Here is a 22,514-nt window from a genome sequence, read left to right on the forward strand (position 1 = left end):
CTCTCTCTCTCTCTCTCTCTCTCTCTCTCTCTCTCTCTCTCTCTCTCTCACCCCATCTCTCCACATATATATATAAGTATATGTGTATATATATACATACATATATGTACATGTGCATACACACACACACACATATATATGTATATACAAGCTTCATAGGTTGTCCATCTAGCTGCCACACACTGTAAAATTGACATTTATCTCTTTTCCCCTTAGGTAGATAGTTAGGCCATAGCAACTAATCACATTCAGGTTTGCAAAATCAAAGAACACATATTTCCAGAAATCACAGTATTCTGTCAAGAATGACTTTGACAGATTTATCTTCAAGATTTCAAAATGACTAAATTGAAAGAGAAAGGACTATTTTTTATATCCCTTGCTTGGTCTGGCAGGATCCCTATTGTATAGCACCCAATGATTGAATTTCAAATATAATGTAAAAGTTATGTCCACTGATAAAAACTGGCAAGTAAAAAATTCAGTCAAACTGTCCTTGTTTTTCTTTGTTCAACATAAAAACTATGTTTTTTTTTTCCATTCAATTGACAATTTGTATTACTTGTATTTGCTTAAGTAGACAGATATGTGGTCTGATCACCATAGTTAGCCCTTTTGTCAGTCTAATTTACTGCCCATCGTTCTGTGAGGTTCTTATCATTATCTTTCTATAAATCCTCCATAGAAGATTCATGCAATGCACTGGATGCTTCCATCTTATCCTGCACATAATCAAACAAATCAATATTATAAACAAGGACTATACCTGAGAAAGAGCATAAAAGATGTCAATGAAGATATGCTCCCCAGAAATGAAGGTGAGCTGGTCATGGAACAAGAGTGAGGGCATAATATATGGACATTTAAAGTGTTGTATTAGTATTCACAAAACACACCATTAAAAGAACCAGAGGGAAAATCAATCAAATAGCTTAAAAACACTTCAAAGGGTTTTAGAAGGACAAGCATTATTCTGATTTTAAAAAAATAAGAAGATAACACCTTCAATATATAAAGAAATAATTTGACTTCTACTCCTGGCAAAATTTTGAAATATATTATTAAATAGATGGTTAATGAACATGAAGAAAAGGAAGCAATGATAACAAAGTAGCAATATGTTTTCATCAAGAACAGATCAGAAAAACTCAATCCTCCTTTTCTGACAGTGTTATTAGACAGGAGGGTAATAGGAATACTGCAGATACTGTTTATCTAGATTTTAACTGAGAATTTGATAAAATAAATTTTGAGACAGCTAGGTAGAAGTGAATAGAGTGCTGGACCTCGAGTAAGTTGAAACCTAAGTTCAAATCCAGCCTCAGATAATTATTTACTAAGTGTGTGAGTCAGGGTAAGTCACTAAACCAATATTTGCCTTTGTTTTCTCAACTGTAAAATGAGGGTAATAAAAGCATCTACCTCCCAGGGTTGTCATGAGCATCAAATGAGGTCATATTTGTAAAGTACATGACATATGCTGGGCAGCTAGGTGGTGCAGTGTATAGAGCATCAGGCCTGAAGTCAGGAAGACATGAGTTCAAATCCAGCCTCAGACACTTATTAGATATATTACTAGATGTGTTATCCTGGGCAAGTCACTTAATCCTGTTTTTCAGTTTCCTTATCTGTAAAATGAACTGGAGAGGGAAACAGCAAACCACTCAAAACCTTTGCCAAGAAAACCCCAAATGGGGTCATGAAGATTTGGAAACAACGGAATAACAACAATCTGACACATAGTGAATGCTATAAAATGCGTATTACTGTTGTTGTTATTATTATTGCTATTCTATGAAGAAAATATAAAGAAATGTTTGTATGGTCAAGTGGGCCCAAAAATAATTTACTCTTTAGTACCAAGAGTAGGCATTAATGGGTTTATATCCTGTTGAAAGGAGTTTCTCCTAGGAATGTCTGAAAGATCTATGCTTGACCATAGGTGACTTAGAATCTTTTATCAATAACTTGGATTGACACTTTTAATCAAATAGACTAATGACACAGAACTAGAAAGGATACCTTACATACTGGATGAGAGTCAGAACCATAAGCATTTTGTGATGGGCTAAAATATTGGACCAAATAAGATCAAATTTAATAGAAATAAATTGTACTTCTTCGGTTAAAAAAAATCAATTTCACAAATATAATGAGACATAGCAGTTCTGAAAATAATCTGGCATTTTTGGTAGGTTGAAATCCCCTTATGAAACAGCAACCAAGAAAGCCAATATAATCTTAAGCTACATAAAGAGTGGGCTGTAGTCTAGGACTATGGAAATGATATTCCTTGTGTATCCTACCCTATGGAGTCATGTGCTAAATCTGTGTACCACATTTTATGAAGGATTTTGATAAACTAGAGCTTGTCAATTTGATCATAGATATTGACATGGAAGGAATCTTTGAGGTCAAATAATTTTTCCTATTCATTTTGTTGATGTGGAAACCTAAGAAAATAAAATGATTTGTTCAAGGTCACACATGTGGTATGAGAACCAGGATTTGAACCCAGCTCCTCTGCCTTCAGGATCAGTGCTCTTTCCATTGTTTCATACTACCACTCCAAGAATTTTTACAAGAGTGTTGAAGGGCCACAAATTAATACTGCAGGAGTATACATTGAAAAAAAAACTTGGAGAAAAAAACCTTGGAGAAGAGAAAACAAAAAGGGTATAACTGCCTTCTAGTTTTTGAGATGCTGTCATATGGAATAGCTATCTGAACTCTTTTCTTGGGCTTCAGAAGGTAGACCTAAGAAAATGTCCTTTGAAGCACATTTGCTTTTTCAAGTATGTGTTGGACTTATATGACCTCTGAGTTTCCTTTCAACTCTGATATTCTGTTATTTTGTTCATCATTTCAAATGAGAGGTGAGGGAATGATCAAATTGGTAATTTGATAGCCATCAAATCTTTTTTTTTCCCCACTAAAATTAGAGAATCCCATAATATTGAGAAACCCTAAGTAGTTTGCCAATTTCCCAATTATGGTCTAGGCTCACTGCTTGCCTCTGGTAGTTTCACAGTTAGAACTGATTCCTAGATATTCCAAATCCCATTAGATCACTTCTTTTTAAAAGGAAGGAGTAACTACACAAATGAGATGCTTAACTTTAAACAACTTCAGGCTGCTCCCCGAAGCAGAAAGTCTACTAGTCCTGAATGCCTCTTGACAGGAGGACTTAGTTGTTAGTGCTCAGGTTCCAGATTTGTTATATATACATGTAACAAAAGCCCTTGGGGCAATGTACGTATTGCAAGTCAAATCTTCAAATAAAATAAACAGCTTACCTAACAGCTAGATTTTCTCTGTGTTGGTTATTTCAATCCTAGGAAATCTCAGAAAATTTTCAGAAAAGTAGAAGTTTAGCCACTGGACTGTTCAGCCTACCAAGGGCTTTAGCTCTCTGCTAAATATATATCTGCAGATAAAGCAATATTGACATTGAACTTTATCAATGATTTGTTTTTATAAGTTGAAAATATTTTAAAGTAGATCACCATTCTCTAGTGTGCTTAATTAGCATCATTATAGTCTTTATTTGTTTAATGGCATATAAATTGAATTTCTATGTGTTATAAGATGAATAAGGTTGTCATAGCTCATTTTCTTTTTATTTTGATATATTTGTGAGCACTATTGTTTTATAGTCATTGAAATACATAATAAAGTCAGAAATTTTTCTTTTGCTACCTTGCTTTCTATATGCTATTCTCTTTATATCTTTATGTATAAATCTGAATATCAATTTAGAGATAGAGCTAGACTTAGACATAAATATCTATCTATAGAGATAAATAGATAAGTAGATAAGTTGATAGATATTTTGCTTCCTGGATGCTCAAGCTAGACCTGGTTGTACTGGGATCTCCATTGTGATGCTCTTTCCAAGAATCTCCTTATATTTGGAACCTCCTAGTCTATAAAAGTGGTCCTGACACTTTCCCCCTTTCAGATACCTTTATTCTGAAAAGTGATAAGAAGAGTACTAGATTTGAGAGGCAGAGACTATAAATTTGAATTTTTGCTCTACTTCTGTGTAAACATGCAAACTTAGTTAAGACACATCGCTTCTTTGGATATTAATTCCTTACTATAAATTTTGGAGTTTGGACTAGACAACATTCAAGTTCTTTTCAAATTCTAAACCCCATCATTCTATGAAAAATATGATATACTGATTCCACTTAGGGATTACTAGTAACAGCTCATTTTTATATCACACTTTCTTTATTCACAACAATTATGTGAAGTTGGTAGTACAATTATTATAGATTCCTCTTCACTGGAGGTTTCAAGGAAAGACTGAATGAGCATTTGTTGGATTCTTCATAGAGGAAATTTTTTTCAGTTATGATTGAACTGGCTGTGGTAGAGGGAGAGAGAGAATTAGATAGGGGAATAGAAGGAAGGGAAAGACAGAGAGAAACTGCCAGAAAGAGACAGGGAGACAAAGAGATAGAGTTAGAGAGTCAGAGAGGAAGAAGGAGGAACCAGACAGAGACAGGCAGAGACTAAGACAGGAAAAGGCCTCAAAGCCAGGTATCTGCTCTTTTGTTCCACTTCAGAGCAGAGCAGAGTCAGGATAGAGAAAGAAGGCCTCCCTCTTCTTTCCTTCATGCTCAGAACTGAAATTAAAAAAAAAAAAGCAAAGAAAAAGAGTGAAGCAATACAACTCCTCTGTGTCCAGGCAGAATAATACAAGCAAATTCAGATGCTAATACTCCAGGAATCCTAACTACTTCTTCAGGATAAAATGGATTCCATGTTCTATAGGCATGTGCCTTCCTGCTAGGACTAAAAGTTATACCTTGTCTCCATCCCCAAAAGGTGAGGCAGTACTTATTCACTTTGAAAGCCCTGTCAGAAGGAGTAGTTACTTTGGAATGAAAAAAGGCTGATCATCATTAAGTAGAGAAAAACAAACACCTTCCTCCACCCATTCCACATAATGTTTCTAAGATCACATTTATGAAGCAAGTTTTTCAAGGTCTATTTAACAGAAAGGAAGTCATCATTTCAATCTTGTGGTTAACTGAGTACTTGCACTGTTTGGAGATAGGTAGAGAAGAGGTGAGTTAATTTGCCATCTTACGCAATGTGTTAGTGATCAAATATAATACTACCAATGGCCTTTGAATTAAGAGGGCTCTCTTCACAATGTAGTAGTCCTAAGATGAGGTAGGGAAAGAAATGCATTTTTGAGAAGGTGTCATAAACATAATAAAATCATGAACTTTTAAAGCTAAAAGGGCCCTTAGAGAACTAGTCCAAAGGGTTCATTTTACACATGAAGAGAAAAAAGGAAATAATTTTAAGCCCCTATAGCTAGAATGAAACCATACAGGTGACTGCCTGTCTTCTCACAAAGCAGGAAAAACAAATTATTGAGTTATTTTCTCCATGATGAGGGGCAGATATCAACAGGTAAAACTTGGCAAAATGGTTCATTGACTATCTTAGCAATTGATCAGAACCCATGCATATTATAATAATGTTATTAATAACACATCATCATCTCATCATCATCATCGCTAACATTTATATTGTGTTGTTCAATTGTTTGTAGTTGCAACCAATTCTTTCTGACCCCATATGGGTTTTTTCAGCAAAATACTTGAGTGGTTTGCCATTTCCTTCTCCAGCTCATTTTTACAGATGAAGAAACCAAGGCAAACAGGGTTAAATGACTCACTCAGAGTCACACGGCATTTAAGTGTCTAAACCCATATTTGAAAACTCAGGAAGATGAATCTTCCTGACTCTAGGCAAGGCACTCTATCCACTAGTCCACCTGGCTTCCTTGTAACATCTATATAGTGCTTACTATGTTCCAGGCACTGTGCCAAGCACTTTCAATTATCTCATTTGATCCTCACAACAACCTTGAACGTAGGTGTTATTATTATCCTCATTTTAAAAATGAGAAAATTGAGGCAAATGGGTTAAGTGACTTGACCAGAACTGGAGAGCTAGTAAGTGTCTGAGGCTGTATTGGGACTCATGTCTTCCTGACTCTGGGTCCAATGCTGTATCCACTGAGTCACCTACCTGCTTCCCAAAATGAAGAAAAATATGGTACAGTAGATTAAATAGGCTAGGCACAGTGAACTTCGCTGAATAATTTTGTTTGCTCACCTTTGGTGACTTGACATGGCTGGTACAGCACAATATCAGGATTAGCCTTAACAAGGTTCCAGTTAATTTTATCGATATAGACCACCAAACAGAATTGATCACATTTCCCAAGATTTGTTTTGAACTGAATTATCCAATTTGGAGGATTACATATAAAATGTCTCCTTGAAAATAAATGAAATTTCCTCTCTCCCCCAGTGAGTTTCTCAGAGGAATTTAAATATTGTGACATAATTATCTTTAAGGAAGGATCTTCTTGAATGAGACTTACTTCAAGGTTCTGTCGTTATCACTAACTTTCACATTCACTTGCTATAGAACCTTCGCTAAGTTATTTTAGTCATAGAATTGGACAAACTGAAAGAGAACCCAGTATTGCAATAATCCATATATGAGGTAATAGGGGCCTGCACTAGGGTAGTAGCTCTAAATGTGAGAACATCTTTTGATTGAGTTGAAATTTGCTTTCCTGTAATTTTTATCCACTTGTTCTAATTCTCCTTTCTGGAACAAATGAGAATAACTCCAGTTTCTCTTCCATTTACAAGCTTTTAAATTTTTTAATATAATTAACAGAGCCCTTCCCCCAAAGCCCAATGCAAAGCTTCTTTTCTCCAGAACAGGCATCTCTATTTCCTCATCTTTCTTTCAAATTTTATATCTTTTAAATTTTGATGACTTCTGTTTTGTGTTTCCTTGGGGCTTTTGGATTTGTGGTTTTTACATACTTATTTTGTATCTGCTTATTAAATTCATTGATCTATTCTTTCACTCTTTTAGAGATGAAAATAATTGGAGATAAATTTTTCTCATAATGACAGCTTTGGATGAATCTCAAATTTTAATACATTATGGTATTGTTGATGTTTTCTTTAACTATTGTTTCTTTAATTTGTTCATTGACCCACATAACATTTAAGATTGTATTATTTAATTTCCATTTAATTTTGAATCTTCTCATATTTCCATTATTTTATTATAATTTTGTGTCATGGTCAGTAAAGGACGTATTTAATATTTCTGTTTTTTCTCCATTTGTCTCTCCTACTGCATACTTAATTTTTGTAAAGTTGATATACAAAGCAGAAAATATGCCTACTCCTTTCAGTTCACATTCCCTAATTGCCAATGATCTTCCATATTAAACTTTTCTAAAATCCTGCTCATTTCTTGGATGTCTCTTTTGTTTATCTCTTTATTAGATTTTCCTAGATCTCATGAAGGGACATTACATTCCTCAACTATTATATTACTGTGAATGTCTCCCTTTAATCAATTAGCTTTTCATGTAAGTACTTAGATGCTATGCAATTCAGGACACAGGCTCTAAATCCAGGACTGAAAGGGATCTCAGAAGCCAATGTGTAAACCCTCTCAGTTTACAGATGATGAAAATTAGTCCCAGGGAAGTGCAGTGGCTTGCCCAATGTAATACAAAAAGTGTCACAAATGGGATTTGAATTTAGGCACTCTCCAATTGAAATTTGTTTTTCTTGTGACTGTCATCTTTGTCAATTCTACCATCTGTCTGAAATCACCCTCTCCCATCTCCCTGTCATTATATATTTCCTTTTTGAGTTTAATGCATTTCTAGAACAATCTCTCTGCTTGTATCTTTGCATGTATGTGTGTCTCTGTCTGTGTGTTTGACACTCCTTTTTCCAAGTTCATACAAGTGAAATTCTCCCTGTTCCTCCTACCCCTCCTACTTGCTTATCCACACTCGCGGTGAATCGTAATTATGAGCAATAGTATGCATCTTTCCCTTCTTGCTTATTTCTTCGTTTTTGTTTTCCTTTTTCCTTGCATTGGGAATACTTGGAAGTCTTCAATTCATTTGTCGCTATTGTTCAGTTGTTTTATGTCTTGTCCAACTCTTTGTGGCGCCATTTTGGATTTTCTTTGCAAAGATACTAAAGTGGTTTGCCAATGTCTTCTCCTGCTCATCTTATAGATGAAGAAACTGAGGAAAACAGACTTGGCCAGGGTCATACAGCTTTTTTTGAGACCAGTTTTTTTTAATAGATGTTGTAAAAGTCTTATTATTTCACTCTTTTGACTTCTAATATTTCCTTCAGTCTCATTGAATCATTGGATTTATCAGCTCCATTCTTTTTTTTCAAGAAATCCACTACTTAACTCATGTTTTCCTCATGTCCTAAGCTATTTATATTCCCTCATGTCCTAAGTTAGAGTTCCTCCAGAACTCTAACTTCATTTTTCACCTTCCCTTTATTTCTCCCAAGCATTTTTTGAGACTCAACTTAAACTATTTTTTTTCCTGTAGTTACTCTCTTGTCCTAAACTACCATTTGAAATTCTCTTAACCCACAGCATTTCCTTATTGTATTTGAAGTTTTCTTCTGGTTACCCAGATTTCAAACCTCAGGGTTGGTTTTGAGACTTTGTGCTATGGCCAATGTTCCCCCTTCCCTGTTCTGTACTATTAGATGGGGAAGGTAAGTCTAACCTGTCCTTGGCCCCACTATAGTGTACATGTTGCTACTGTTGCTTTTCCATAATTCCAGGTGGAATAATAGATTCCTGGCCCACCTCCCTGCCATCTTCCAAAGACCTGGCCTTTGATATATCAGAATCCCACCCTCTCCTAAAATCTTTACCTTCTCCTTCTATCTCTTAGTGTCCAAAATGGGTGTTGATATAGGCCCTATCTCCATTTCTTTTCTTCTATCACAATCACCAACCAGGAGTTTTCTTTGTCCTCTGCTGAGGCTCCAACATCATTTCGGAGGTTATGCTGGCCTGAGGTCTCCTGTTTCATGGAAGCTCTGTCTCAATTACCTCTCCGGTATCCCTTGGTGTAGTCACCAAATATTAAATATAATGATAGTTTGAAAGAAGCCCCAAAGAACAGACTGCTCAGGTTTTCTGCCTCTCCATTTCTCCAGGTAGTTTCCCAAGGGGACCTGGCTTTGCCTCCTGTTGTGATTTTACCAAGGTCTGATGAGATCTCAATGCTTTCAGTTCCCATTTATTAGAGATGGGGCAGGATTCAGATCCTCCCTGATTTGGCCCCAGACAGAAAACCTAAAATCTCCCAAAGGATTATGTATGCATTCTTGGACTGGTTAGAGGAGCTTAATGTTGTTTTCTTTTGGTTTTAATTAGAGGAGGTTAATGTTGTTTCCTTTTGGTTTTATTGATCATTGCTTCAAATGGAACCTTTATATATCAGTGTTGGGTTGTTTCTCAAGGAAACTAGATTCAAGTATCACCTTTCATATCAATGTCACCATCTCTCACTGAAGTTTCAACTAATCTTTGTCTACTTAAAACACAAATGTGATTAAAAAAAATGGGAACTCTGAAACTCTTGTTTTCCATTTAAAGCCCTTGATAAATCTACTTCTAGATTATCTTTTTCAGACTTACTACATGTGACTCCTCTTCACATAATCTACAGTACAGCCAAACTGGCCTACTCCTTGTTTCTCACAAATTTAATTTCCCACCTCCCTGTTTTTGCTTAGGTTATCCATCATACCTGAAATACATATCCTGCTCTCCATTACCACTTAGTATTTGGCTTCCTCCAAAGTTCAGATTAAGTACCACATTCAACATAAGCTTTTCTCTGATCCTCCTAGCTGCTGATTGTGCTTACATGCATAGATATAACCACAAATTTACATGTTTAATTTGCATATAGTTTTGTAATTATTCAAATAATTACATGTTTTTTATTCCCAATAGAATGTAAATTCCTTTCATACAGCACTGTGCTACTTTTGTCTTTCTGTCCTCAACATCTAGTGTCCAGTATATAGTAGGTGCTTAACAAATAATCATTGATTGATTTAATTATTGATTGCTTATATCTTGTGTCTTATGTTAGTATATACACAGACATTAATATCACATGGCTTCAGTTCTTCTCATTATTCCAAGTGCTTTTTTCTATATGAATTCTGGTTTGAAACATTGCATATTTAATATGGTATCTAAAAATACTAGAGTACTATGTAAATGTACTAGTACTAGTGCAAAGCACAATGGACAATTACCTCTTTCATTCTGCATATTATAAATCTATTAACTACACTACTATTTTAATTAAAATTTATTTTTAATATAAGAATTGTTTCATCTCCTTCATACCTCTAAGCCCCCAACTGAAAAGTAAAAGGAAGAAAACCAAAGCTCTTGTAACAAATATGAAGAAACAAGCAAAACGATTCCCTATATTCACCATATCCCAAAAATAAATATCTCATTTGGAATATTTAATTCATCACCTCTCTGTCAGGAGATGCATAGCATTCTTCATCATTAGTCCTCTAGAAACATGTTTGACTATGCATAAATCAGAGTTCTTAAGCCTTTCAAATTTGTCCATTCTAAATTGTTACTGTAGTATAAATTGTTCTCCTGTTTCTGTTCACTACCAATTCATTCATGTCTTCCAAGTTTCTCTGAAACTATCCTCATTGTTGTTTCTACAGCACAATAATATTCACTGTATTCATATAACAATTTTTAGTTATTCACCAGTTGTTGGGTATCTCTTTAGTTTCCAACTTGCACACACACGCACATACACACACACACACAAAGTTGCTCTAAATATTTTCATACATATAGGCAATTCATCTCTAGGTTATAGGCCTAGTGGTGGTAATGCTAGGTTGAAGGGTATGTAGTTTAAAAACTCTGGGGATATGGCTCCAAATTACTCCCTAGAGTGGCTGGAAACAGCTCCACAAACAGTGTATCTATATTTTCCTGCAGCTCCTTCTATATATCATTTTTCACTTTTTGTTAACTTTACCAATCTGATGGGCATGACATACAAACCTAGAGCTGCTTTAACTTTCATTTAAATAATTGTTACTGATTTGGAACATATTTGTGAAACTAAGAGGTTTTATTTGTTGAGTTATATAAACTTGTGTTCCATGGAAACTCTTTTGTCTCTGTTACCTGTTAACAAGTGAGGTCTCCCCTTTCATGGTCATGCGCAATTGATTTTACATTTATTTCACTTGAATTTCATCTTCTTGGCTTGCACCACAACTCTAGCTTTCCCCCAGGTCACCTTGAATTTTGATTCTATCATTCAGCGTATTGTAGCTCTTTCCTTCCAAGTTTCATGTTACATATAAATTTGATACCTTCTGTGTCTTCATAGAAGTCACCAATAAAATGTTGAATAGGACATAGTGAAAGATAGAGCCCTCTATCATGGTACTAGAGGCTTTCTTCAAGTTGACACAGTACCATTAATCAGTGTTCTTGCCTTTTGAATATAGTTATCCAGATTTCAATCTTATACTCCAATTCCTTCTCTTCTCCTCAAGGTCATCACTAGAATTTTTATGACTGAACTTCTTGACTTATAAAATAACCTATTCCCTCTCATCTGTTTGTGTATGTACACTAATTATGAATTAATTATTTCTGTAAAGGTTTTCAGTGCCCAATTATATCATTTGAGAGAAAGTTCTGATATAATAATGGAGGAGTACATTACTCTTAAACATGTTATTGTTGGAGTCAGATGATATCTTGGAAAATGAACAGTGATGATGCATGATGTAGGGGTAAGAAGTGGCATCTTAATGTCTGATAATACAAGCACATACATGACTGGACATGATGCTTTAGCCTCTGATAAAGGAACACTGCTAAGCAATCTTCTCCATCGATGGAGGTTATGTTCAAATATAAAAGATCAGATACACACCTTTGAGGCCAAATGTACAAGATGCAATGTTATCACTCAGCCCTCCCATTTCTCCTGTATACATTTTGGGTCCTGACTCCCAAGGAATAGAGTACCCAATAATATCCCATGTAACATTACAAAAGAAACAAAGATGTGCTACACCAACTCTTACTGCTCTTCAAAAGAGAAAAAAGGGAGAGGGGGTATTCAAAATATATCAGTGAATACAGAAGGACCAAACCTCAGACCACCATGTAGAAGTCAATGAGAACTACTTGAAACCATAACTTGTCATCCAAACTCATTCTCTTTCATATGCTACTTCAGAATTTTACAAGGGTTGGGTTAGTCTGATGAGGGGTCTAAGCACTATCATGGCAGAGCAAAGCTGATTTAAATACTGCCTTCATCTGGACGGTGTAAATGATAATCATCTTTAACATGCAGGCTCAGCTGAACTCTTCCACCATGTGCCTGCTGCTAACATATCTCTTCTAATAAACTTAGCAAAAGCCTCACAGAATACTACTGGGAAGATGAAATGGAAAACCTACCTTCCTGAAGCTTTCTTGGTCTATTGAGAAATAATGCTATTGTTCTAAGCCTTTTGATAGCTGCAATGAAAATATTCATAAAATTTTACCATATTTCCTCAGTCTGAGAGTTTGAAAGGTTCTGCAAAAGCATATGTTATTCTTCCTTACCTTCTTTGCTTTGCTAATAATAATTAGAAATATTTGCATCATTATTATTACTTAAATTCTTCAACTTTGGTTTGAGAAATTGTACTCAACATACATTTTAGCAGAATTTTTTAATGATTGTTATTGTTTTTGTTCCTTCAACATGAAATTATTGTTGAAAAAACAAGCTAGTTTTGTGAAGACTAAAATGAAGTTTAGTTTTTGGGGGGGTACATTATTCACCCAATATCTACCGCTGCCAACTTTAACAAAAAATATTTTAAATGAAAATGTTTTATGTATTGATTATTTTTACTTTCTTCAACTTCCACATAACAATGTCAGAATTCTAATTAAAATTTTAGTATTTGGAAAGAAGAAAAATTTACCAAGAGACATGAGAAATGCATCTCTCTTGAAAAATAATGTAATAGCTGGTTTAAAAAAGAGCTATTGATTAATGGAAAGGCTAAACAAATAATTTTTTCCAAATTTCCACCCCAAATTATGTGCTTCAATTATTCCTGTCTTATCAACTTAAGGGAAGCTATCATTAAACATAAATAAATGCTGGTTTCAAAGTGACTTTCTTGACACGAAGACAAATGGCTGAGTTTTTTTTTCCAATTATATCATTTATTAATTAAGTCATTGGAACCAGCATTTGGTACTTGCATTTATAAGTATGGACTTTCACTGCTCTTTTACCCATTCAGTTACTCTTACAATTTCATGATTGTTACATGTTTAATAATTTTTCACAGGAATAAGAAAACAGGAAACCAGGGAATAAAATTCCAGGTGAAATCTAATGGCTCAATTTTTTATATTTTTTTCCTTATTCTTAGAAGAAAGACTGCAGAATTAAGCTATATGAAATAGATTAATCCTCTTTATTGGGGCATATCAAGATAGTTCAAAGAAAATAGAGGTTTGCAAAGCCCATAGGAGGAAAATTATAGATATGTTAATAATTTTTTTTCTATAGCAAATATAAGGTATCATTGTTTGGGTCACTTTTTTTTTTTTTGTATTTCTACCAGCTCATTAAAATTTTGTTGAAGCATTGTATCCTTACTACATTTGTAAATGTAACCAATCAACAATTAACTGACAAGAAGAATTTAATAAAAACTTACTTTATCTTGGCCCTGGGCTAAGTATTGAGGATACAAAGAAAAAATAAAAAAAATCTCTGCCATAAAGGGGCTTACATTCTTAGCTCTGTCTCTTAGATCTGCAATACTCGGAAAAGTGAAGGAGGTAAAAATTCCACCAGAATCAATTAAAGTTGAACTTTAAAATGCACTATGAATTTAACCTAATGGACATCTCTGTTATCTGTTCTCTCTGGTCAAAATATGGAAAGTTGCATGATTTGAGTCCAAGGGAGAAAGCTTAGTTTTAATTTAAGGCACCACAATTTTTTTCTCACTTCGTGAAATCCCTCCCCCCAAAGCAAACAAAAATAAAAAAGTAAACACATTGCCTATAAGTGATAATAATAATCTCATTCACCTTTTAAGTAGCAATAGAAACATATAACAAAATTATACAAACACATACACAAGAAAGAAAACTTCTATTTTCTCTTATTGATTATGCCAAGGAGCTATTCAGAGACTATAGAGCCTTGACATATGGGATGTCCCATTCATTTATCAGAACATGGTAATTTAAGTCATTTGTCAGTTGGGGAGAAAGAATCCCTAGAAGATAAAAGCAAGAAAAGTGGAGGCAAGCAAGAACATCAACAGGGCTATTGGAGGCAAAACATGGACGTGTGATTGACAAAGAATGAGATCAACAGACGATAGAGAAATCAAATTGACATCATTTTCATATTTGCCACCTTCAAAAGTAACCTATTTCATGTGAAAATGAGATTGTGGCAAGGGTGACAGATAAAAAGAGCTTGATTATTGGTGACAGAGTCAGGTAAGTTAAGCCCTTATGAATTTTAATGAGCTGCTTGGCCTTATACAAGCACTTTTTAAGATAGCAACAAGGTTTCTGAAAGAAAATAAGATAGTATTCTTCAGGGTGATTATGTTGCCTGTGAATTAGATTATTTTCCCTCTGCCTCTTTCCCTGACTTCAACCAAATCTCACTCCTGCATATAAAAAGGATGTTCTTTATTATCTGTGTAGGTAAGGGTGCAGATGTCTGTTTCATCCTAATGCCCATGTATTATACCAGTTACCTTGAAAAGAATAACGGGAGACGAATAAACCTAGGCGTTCTACAAGGGCAAACTATATTGCCAAGTTTCACAGTATGTCTAACGATTCAAACAGACAAACTTTTAAGCATTTGCTGGCTGCTCGCACTATGCTAGGTTCTTGGGTGGGTGAGAGGTGGGGAAGGACATACAGTTTTTGTAACTTTCACATTCACTGTCCTCATGGAGCTTAAATTCTAGAAAGAGGACATATGACATATACACATAGAGATATAATGCAAAATGACACATTTGTAAGACAGGTTTCAGATTGCCATTTGATGTCCAGACATGCAAGATCATTGCCAACAAAGGATACAGGAAACTGGTTTCCTGAAGAAGGTGTGGATCGAATTTGGTTTCAGTGGATGTTTAGGAATTCGATAAATGGTAGTAGGAATTGGAGGGAAGAGATACTCAGAGAGGTTTAGTGAGGGCCTAACCTAAAGAATAACCTATAATGAATAGATTCCTAGAGGTAATAAAATGAAGGGCATATATAAAGAAGGGTGAGTAGTCAGATTTGGATGGAGCAGAAAGTAGGTGGTGAAGGCATTGAACAGTGTTTACTCTTTGTGCCTTAGTCTCATCATAAGAAAAATTAGAAGATTGAACTCGAAGACCTCTAAGTTTCCTTTCCATTCTAAATACATGATCCCATGTTCCTCTGAGTGATATGAATTAATGCTGAAATGTAAAGTAAGCTCAGATATGTACTGGAGCCAACTCAACCTGGCTTGTGAGAGCCTGTTGTTAAATTTGCAATGTGAACATTTAAACTTCAGAAGCTGGCAAACAATACAAATCAGGGATTGATGTGTTATTTCGCCAATTGTCCTGATCTAAGAAAGTGATGGAGGAAATGTTAAAAATGCAGGTTAAAATTTAAAGTGCATGTATGTGTGTGTGCATTTGTATGTACGTGTATATGTGTATGTAAGAGCTTGTTAAACATTTACCATCACATCTTTCAAGGTAATGCCATATTATGGAGGTTTTGAACTTAAGTTAACAGAGTTTATATTTGAAGCAGCAGAAGATATGGAATCATTTGGATGAATTCATTTGCATGAATAGATATATACATAAGCTATATAGATATATGTGTGTGTGTGTCTGTGTGTGTGTGTGTGTGTGTGTGTGTGTATATATATACACACACATACACACAAAAGATAGGCAGTGTGGTGAAGGTAGTAGTACAGTGGAACCACTCAGTGCATTTGAAATCAAAGGACCTGTGTCCTGTTCCTGCTTCTGCTACTTGTACCTGGATTGCCTTGAACAAATTATTTCACCTCTGCTGGGCTTACTCTCTTCATCTCTAAGAATAATGTACTGAACAAGATGACTCCTGTGGCCACTTGTAGCTATAAATCTATTATTCTATGAAGTATAACAATCTATTTGAATAGAAAAAATAATCAGGTAAAATGTTACCATATAGAGAAATTAGGCATGGTACAATTTGTATTTATGAAATCTATGTCAAAGTGGAAGGGCATTTTTATCTGATAACATCTTAAAGCCACGCACACACACACACACACACACACACAAAATCAACAACACCCTGGAAACATCTAGTAGTATAATACAGAAAGAATACTGAAAACCTGGCTCCAAATGTCAGTTAGTATAAATTTGCTGTGTAACAGTAAATAAGTTTGTAGGCCTCGGTTATTTCATTTGACATATAAAATGAGTGGATTGAGTATATAGTCTCCTTGACTATATAAAATTCAATGATTCTGAATATAATTTTTAACAGGTACAATAATGACTTGTTTAACAGGCCCACTTGGGAAGTGAGGTTAACAACTTAATTGCATTAGCCAAATGTATTAATGATTAAATTACAAATGAACTCAGCCAGGGCCAGAATGCCCACTTGTATGCTGAAGGGAATTCTATCTCAGGGTTCCAAAACCTCTGACTGCAAAGGCTTCATGATCTCCAGCAGAGAAGCTCCCAAGAGATTAGGGAAGGGCTCTCAAAAAGTGTAATCAAGGAGACAGCTGTTGCTGTCAGTGATGTCAAATAACAAAAAAGACCCCCCAGAAGCTTGTAAAGCATGTCTACTGCTTAAAATTCTTCCCAGGGTGAGATGTAATACAGGAGAGCATAAACATAGACAAAGTCATGTAGGTAAACAGATTTCCCAGAACTTAATTACAATCCTACCTGTTTCTCTTGTTGATTTTCTTATCAACACAGTCAACTCTGCAGCATAGGAACCAATTTAGAAAAACCATTGCAGAAGTTTTGCTTTTATTTGCCTCAGAGGAGTGGAGAGGTTGGTTATGGTTACTAGCAACACCTGCTTCCTTCCTATCCTGTGGATCAATTGAGCTGAATTCTTGATCATGGTAGCAATATGAAATTCTGTTGAGGTGCATGTGAGTACATGGAGTAGATCTGTCATATATGTTAGAAATACCACATTTGATTATCCAAAGACTGCCAGTTAAATGATCAATTGCAATTCCAACACTCTAGAAACAAAAACACAAAAATGGTTTATTCTGACAACAAAAGCTAAGCAGAATAGACCTTTAAATCCTTCTACATTTCAAAAAGATAAAGTCAATAGATATCTAAATCCATGAAGAAAATACTAGGTTAAAGCAATCCCTAACATTAAAACACTAAACATTCAAATGCTGAATAAAATATGTGTGCCCAAAGCTTGAAAATCTGGGCTATGTGTGTATAGGTACATTTATATTTTGTATATATGCACAAATATACATACACATGTAGTCATAAAATAACACACATATATTCATATGTTAATATACACATGTGCGTGTGATTTGTTTATATTGCATATAAATTCATATATATGTGTGTATATATATATATATTTATCAGTGTTTATATATGTATAAACCTATGGAATAAGTGACCTCAGCAGTATTTTCATGTAAAGATTCCATTAATTCATCAGGTATTAATATTGCTACATATGAGAATTCTTGGATAAAGATGTAGGTTTCATTTACATGATATTTATAGGTCACTCAAAGTTGGAAGAGAAATCTAATAAATTGGGTGAGAAAATCAGGATTCAAAACATTGATAAGCTAGATCACTGGGCCAAATCAAATTAGATGAAATGATATAGGGATGACTCTAAAGTCATATCATATACTTGGATTAAAAAAGTTAGAATAACAGGTTAACAGTAAGAGAGGAATGACTGGACAGCAGTTCATTTTTAACAAATAAGGAAGACTTTTTTTTTTAATTCAAGTACAAGTATGTATTAAATATCTGTTATGTCAGCCAGGAAAGTCAATGTGATTTTAGGCTGTATTAGATGTGCAGAGATACAAAGAATAAGAAGGGGTTCCAATGTCATGCCCTTCTCAGACACAATCTGGAGTGCTAGGTTTATTTTTGAATGCAGCCTTTTATGATTGATATTAATAAGCTGGGGACCACCTAAATGAGGCAATGAGAATGATAAAGGGCCTCAGGTCCATGCCATGTGAAATCACTGGAAAGGGCTAGGGGGTATTTAATAAGGATAAGAGAAATCTTACAGAGAAATGGTGAGTATTAGAAAATGAGGGTTAGGCTGTATGTCTGTGTGTGTGTGTGTTTAGCCCCTCAAGAAAAGAATTATAGGTTGAAGTTGTTGAGGGAAATCTAAGCTCTCTTTAGCCTCCACTGTCAGAGAACAAATGTCTTGCCTAATAGAGCTGTTCTCATGAGGTTTCCCCATTCCCTCCTCATTTTAGTTCTTCTGGCAAGGGTTGTATATCCACTTGTTCAGTTGGTTGTAAAAGAAATTCCCTTTTGCATAAGAGTCTAACTCTTTGGATAATGACTGAACTTGATGGTTACTTTCAATTTGAAGATTCAGTGCTTTTTGATTCTATAATTATGTGGGCCTTATTTGGACTCCTGTGTTCCCTTCTGTATCCAAATCCATCATTTTCTGATCCTATGAAAGCTTGTATTAAAAAAAATAGAGTTTAATTAAACTAAATTTGAGATAGTTCCAAAAGCAAAGGTGAACATTTGTGAAAAATGTTCTTTCTTAAAGAAACTGGAATGAAAATGTAATTCTCAAAATGCCTTAACTCTCTTAACTAGAAATACAGGGTGTCTCAAAAGTCTTAGTACAGTTGTAAGCTTTCTTCACTTAAAACTGCACTAAGACTTTTGGGACACCCTGTATAAACTAGATAAAAGATTAGCTCTTATTCTTCTCTCAGATCTTACCTGTGACTTTTAAGATTGAGCAAATTGGAGAGAATGATCCATACAGCCTTAGAAATAAGCAAATACAGGGGTTAAGTTGAATTCCTATCAACGTTCAATCCAGATAAGAAAGACTATAATTATGCTTATAAGAAGACAGAGCCAGCCTGAGGACTATAAGTTTCCTGCTCTCATATGGACTGTGAAGCTTTAATTAACACAAATAAAATCTTCTAACATGGTATTCTTTCATATTTTCAGACATGCATTTTTATGTACACTTATCCAGGTCTTCTGGCTATAGATTTTTCTTAGGGTACTATTTATTTGAAGGTTCAGATTGCCCTTAGGGCTTGCCAAAGCAGTGTGTGAATCTAATTTCAATATTTTAACTTATAACTATACTTCATTTCAAAGTATAGATTTCTTCTTTGAATTAGCTTTCATTGTACCGCTGATACTGATTCTCCTTTCTAACAAGTCCTCGTGTGCCATGTGCAGATCATCTTAATGACTTCCCTTTCTTTCTCATTCCCGTCCTAGACAAGAAGACAGCCTAAAATTCCAGGTATCTTAATGGACAGGACTTTTCCTTACTTTGCCTTACCCCCAAGTCTATGGGTCTTTCTTATTTGAGACAAAACTTATAAAGGGAAGAGATAACTTACATCTTGGTGTCCAGGGGACTTTAGTTTGAATTTCATTTCTGATGCTTACTACCTGTGTGATTTTGGGTAAATCCTTTGTCCTCCTTGAGCCTCAGTTTTTTAATCATTAAAATAAAGTGATTAGACTATAAGGCCTCTAGAGTCCTTTCCAGCTCTAAAGCAATAATCCTAAAATTTTATATCTAAACATCAACCCTCTCTGAGATTTGGGTGTCAAAGATAATAAGCCTTTTTCTTCCTAGACCTCTATCATGAATGGTTGTTATGAAGGCTCTTTGAAATGAAGAGACCATTTCACTTTAGTCTTTGTCTCACCATGCTTGACAATTAGGGTCACTTAATACAAACTTACTGATTTATTGTGAGTTTGAGTTTGTATTGCAAAGCAATTTCAGCAAACTCTACAATTTGAGGTCTTAGCGACAGTCTAAATCGAACACTCTACTTAGAGATAGGTAAAAATCACAAGTTGCAGGCTTATTATTTACAGGCCTCATCAGAAGAGTCTCTATTATTCTTCACAGGAAAGGCTGAGCTGGTCAGGCAAAAACATTTCTTTCAATGTAGTAGATGTTTTAAGAGATGTCAGTTCAGGTTCCTGTGCTATCCTGAGTTTGCTCCACTTTCACTTCAAGCAAGACAGAAGACACCTACATATGCCTGGTAGAGTTAGGCGCCATGTGCTTACAAAACCTCCTTTGTTTTCCCTGTCAGCTTCCCAGCCGTATTAGTTGATGACATGCAAATCCATAACCCATGACTCATGGCCACACTGATGTGTCAGCACAGGTCAAAAACACTAATTCACATAAAGCACTGGGGATGAGAGCCAAGGTAGATAGTGATCTATTTATCACTCACTATATCTTAACTCCTCAGCCAGAACTCACCTCCCCAGTTTGACTCATTATTTCTAATCTTTGGATCTCTACATGTCCCAAAGCTTAAAGAGAAATCTCATCCTGGACCTACTTTTGATTTATGGTCACTTGAATTCTGATGCAAGCCCTTTCATTTTCAAGGAAGAAGAGCCTTGGTGACTGTTCTAACCACTGAAATGTGCCCCACCCTCCCACTTACCCATATATAGATTAAGTATAGTATCCCCCTGCTCAGCTCTGCAGAACCATAAGGTTGACAAAACTGCCCTGAGTGTTCCCAAAACCCCAATACCTTCAATCTATGGTGGTTTCTGGATTTGAAATAGAACCTCTAGCACCAAATAAAGGCTTGGGAATTATCAGGGCCATGTGCCTAGACAAGTAAACAAAAATATAATATTTATATGATGTTTTATAGTTTTTGAAGCACTTTGCCATTTAATATAGCACTTCTGTTTCATAACCATATAGAACAGGTTTTATTTAACTTTTTCTGTGTAAATGAAGGACAAGAACATTGACATTCTAAAGGTGTAATGAGGTACTCAAAAGTCATATTATGTTGCATTAACAGGCTTTTATTAAGTGCCTACTATATGCTGGGCATTGTGTTTAGTGCTAGAGATGCAAAGAAAGACAAAAAGTCCCTCTTTCATTGTGATGGGGAGACAACATGCAAACAACTATGTACAAAATAAAAAGATATATACATTATAAATTGGAGCTAATCTCATAGGAAAGACACTAACATTAAAACCTGGGAAACATTTTTGGCAAAAGGAGAAGCTTTAGCTGAGACTTTGAAAAAGTCAGGGGAGCTTGGAGGTAGAGGTAAAGAGGCATTCTCAGGCATGAGGAGCAGCTAGTGAAAAATTTTGCAGTCAAGAGATGTAGAGTCTTGTGGGAAGGAACAGCAAGGAGACTAGAGTCGTTGGATCATGTCTTCTAACTTGAGTTCTCGCCATCGTACCCTGCTGCTTTTTACGGGCCTGATGATGAACATAGTATTAAAAATATGATTCATATTATAAATTAGCATCCTAATTATCTGACTGTGGGTTATCAACCTTGTAGATCACCTACTGAAAGTTAACTCAAGGTTAACTAACTTCTGTCACTGAACCCACTTCTGAGTCATATTCCTCTCTGATCTATTGACTTATTCTTAGAAAAGGAAACCCATTTATTATTATTATTATTATTATTCTAAATCAAACCAAAGGAAAAAGCCAAACATTTTAAAATTGCATGATTAATTTTAGAACTTAATAAAATAAATGACTTTTGTATTATCTGCACACCTGCTCTCTTCCCATAGTGCTGCTGACTGTATAAGATTTTCCTTCATTATACAGCCAATGTCTTCTTTAATTATGTCAGTGCCACTAAGTATACAAGGCTAGAGGAAGGAGCTATTGAGGACAAAGTAACAGACACAGATCTCAAATTACCAAAGATTTATTAACCAGCAAGAGCCTTTTAACTAAAGGGCTTCATCATCCTAGCATGCATAAACAATATATTCACACATTCATTCACAGACATTCTACAATCAACCATAATGGGCTCATGCAGGGTTGGAGGCAGGTCTGAGTACTGAGATCCCTTTCTTTCTCTATACTATGAAAGCTTCCCTAGGTGTAAACTTGTAGAAAGAACATAAGAAATTAAAGTAAAACTTTTTGGGGGGGAATTAAATATTTATTTTCCTCCACTAATGGGAAGGAGTTGGGGGGGAGAGACAGGAGGATTGCTGCTTTATGATGCCGTGATTTCCAAAGTGAGTGGGTGCTAGAGGTCTCTTCACTTTCTTAAACTCTGCCTAAATCAAAGATCAGTCTTTACCAATTGATCCATTTCCTGGTAATTCCAGTAACTAAGTAAAAGGTGACTTTTTTCTTTTATAGGTAACTTCAAAAACTTTCCTATATTTCATGCTTAAACAAAATTTTAACTTCTTCCTTATAATAATTTCCTTGTTCCATCATTATGATAGCTTACTACAGTCAGATAAGGTA

Source organism: Vombatus ursinus, unplaced genomic scaffold, assembly GCF_900497805.2.
Source record: "Vombatus ursinus unplaced genomic scaffold, bare-nosed wombat genome assembly UNPS02014820.1, whole genome shotgun sequence".
NCBI lineage: Eukaryota > Metazoa > Chordata > Mammalia > Diprotodontia > Vombatidae > Vombatus > Vombatus ursinus.